The sequence below is a fragment of the Mandrillus leucophaeus genome, unplaced genomic scaffold (assembly GCF_000951045.1).
Source record: "Mandrillus leucophaeus isolate KB7577 unplaced genomic scaffold, Mleu.le_1.0 Scaffold1758, whole genome shotgun sequence".
In the NCBI taxonomy this organism is placed as follows: Eukaryota; Metazoa; Chordata; class Mammalia; order Primates; family Cercopithecidae; genus Mandrillus; species Mandrillus leucophaeus.
Genome location: NW_012101763.1, coordinates 21,757 through 24,573, shown reverse-complemented (window position 1 = coordinate 24,573; position 2,817 = coordinate 21,757). Strand labels below are relative to the sequence as shown.

Below are 2,817 nucleotides of genomic sequence, written 5' to 3'. Positions count from 1 at the left end.
TGAGAAGAGCAGCATTTAAAATGAATTTTGTCTGCAGAAGCCAGGATTCCAGCAGTATCTAGTGTTGCATTTTCTAGTCCAGTTCCCCATTAGACTGGATATTGATTTCTTTTTGTTGCTACCTCTCATAAATGAAATTAATTTGTGGTCTGTGCTGTAATGTGAAGAACCAGTAACTTCCTTCCCCTGCCCCTACCCTCTGAGTCTTCCCATCTTAATACAGTCTGTGTGGAAGGAAAAAAAGAATCACCCATTACTCAAAACATGATCTCAGCAGGGTGTGTTTTAAATATATCTCTAGCCTTTGGCCATGCGGGGTGGCTCATGACTATCATCCTAGCACTTTGGGAGGCCGAGGCAGGAGGATCACTTGAGGTCAGTTCTAGACCAGCCTGGCCAACATGGCGAAAGCCTGTCTCTACTAAAAATACTAAAATTAGCTGGCTGTGGTGGCGGGCACCTGTAATCCCAGCTACTTAGGAGGCTGAGGCAGGAGAATCGCTTAAACCGAGGAGACAGAAGTTGCAGTGAGCCAAGATTGCGCCACTGCACTCCAGCCTGGGCAGGAGAGCAAGACTCTGTCTTAAAAAGTATATATATGTGGCTGGGTGAGGTGGCTCATGCCTGTAATCCCAATATATATATACCTTTCACCTATTTTGACAAACACAAAATGAAGTAGAATAAATGAATCAAGCCACTGAAGTGTCTTTCAGCTTTCTCTGTAATTGTAGTCCTTTTATCTGCCAGTTCCTCTGGGGTTTCTATGGAAACAGCAGCATGCAGATGATCTTGTCACATGACTGGGGCATCTCTATACACAGCACAGAAGAATCCAGATGGCAAGAATTGTCTTTGCTACCCCTACATCTACGGTTTACTTTGATGAGCAATTGGCTTCATTATTTGGGCCACCACTTTTATATACATACTGGGTTTGGGGACAGCAATCAGCATTCTTGGCTAAGATAAATGAGGATGGGCACAGTAGCTTATGCCTGCAATCCCTGCACTTTGGGAGGCCTAGGTGGGAGGATCACTTGAGCTTAGGAGTTCTAGACTAGCCTAGGCAACATGGCAAGACCCTAACTCTAAACAATTTTTTTTTTTTTTCGAGACAGAGTTTTACTCTTCTTGCCTAGGCTGGAGTGCAATGGCGTGGTCTCGTCTCACTGCAGCCTCCACCTCCCGGGTTTAAGTGATTTTCCTGTCTCAGCCTCCCAAGTAACTGTGATTACAGGTACCCATCACCATGCCTGGCTGAGTTTTGTATTTTTAGTACAGATTGGGTTTCACCATGTTGGCCAGGCTGGTCTTAAACTCCTGACCTCAGGCAATCCACCCACCTCAGCTTCCTAAAGTGCTGGGATTACAGACGTGAGCCACTGCACCCAACCAAAAAAAATTTTTTTTTTCTTTTTCTTTTTTTTCTTTTTTTTAGATGGAGCCTTGCTCTGTCACCCAGGCTGGAGTACGGTGGCATGATCATGGCTCACTGCATCCTCCACCTCCCGGGTTCAAGCAGTTCTGTGCCTCAGCCTCCCGAGTAGCTGGGATTACAGGCACCTGCCACCATGCCTGGCTAATTATTTGTATTTTTTGTAGAGACGGGCTTTCACCCTCTTGGCCAGGCTGGTCTTGAACTCCTGACCTCATGATCCACCGACCTTGGCCTCCCATAGTGCTGGGATGACAGGCATGAGCCACCGCACTCGGCCAAAAGTTTTTCAATTAGCAGTGCATAGTGGCATGCGCCTGTAGTCCCAGCTACTGGAGAGGTTTAGGTACAAGGATCACTTGAGCCGAAGAGGTCAAGGCTACAGTCAGCTGAGATCAGGCCACTGCACTCCAGTCTGGGCAACAGGCTTTCTCAAAACAATGGGAGATATCTTTTCCAGCTTTAAGAGATGAGTGGTCCAGGGCGCAGTGGCTCACGCCTGTAATCCCAACACTGAGAGGCTAAAGCGGGAGGATCACTGGAGTTCAGGAGTTCAAGACCAACCTGGGCAACATAGCAAGACCTCATCTCTACCAAAAAAGTCAAGAAGTTAGCCAGGTGTAGTGGTGCACACCTGTGGTCCCAACTACTCGTGAGGCTGAGGCAGGAGGATCTCTTGAGCCTGGGAATTGGAGGCCTCAGTGAGCCGTGATTGCACCACCATACTCCATCCTGGTAAACCGAGCAAGATCTTGTCTCAAAAAAAAAAAAAGAAAAAACAAGACATAAAGGCCGGGTGCAGTGGCTCACACCTGTAATCCCAGCACTTCGGGAAGCCAAGGCAGGTAGATCACTTGAAGACCAGCCTGTCCAACATGGAGAAACCCTGTCTCTACTAAAAATACAAAATTAGCCAGGTGTGATGGCACATGCCTGTGATCCTAGCTACTTGGGAGGCTGAGGCAGTAGAATTGCTTGAACCTGGGAGGCGGAGGTTGTGGTGAGCCACGGTCGCACCATTGCACTTTAGCCTGGGCAACAAGGGTGAAACTGCATCTCAAAAAAAAAAAAAAAGAATACATAAAGACATGAGTGAATAGCAGGCCTTATCCAATTTTCAAAGTCTTGGTCACAGATAAGAAGACAAGGCTGGGCTAGGCACTGTATCTCACGCCTGTAATCCCAGCACTTTGGGAGGTCAAGGTGAGTGGATCATGAGGTCAAGAGATTGAGACCATTCTGGTCAACATGGTGAAACCCCATCTCTCCTAAAAATTCAAAAATTAGCTGGGCGTGGTGGCGCGTGCCTGTAGTCCCAGCTGCTCGGGAGGCTGAGGCAGGAGAATCGGTTGAACCTGGGAGGCGGAGGTTGCAGTGAG

General features: G+C 47.7%; 1 protein-coding gene across 4 annotated transcripts in view; it reads left to right on the top strand.

Moving 5' to 3' along the window:
- Positions 1–2,817, top strand: part of DAP3 (death associated protein 3) — a 53,494-nt gene that overhangs the window by 35,616 nt on the left and 15,061 nt on the right. The gene's annotated exons all lie outside the window — the stretch shown is intronic.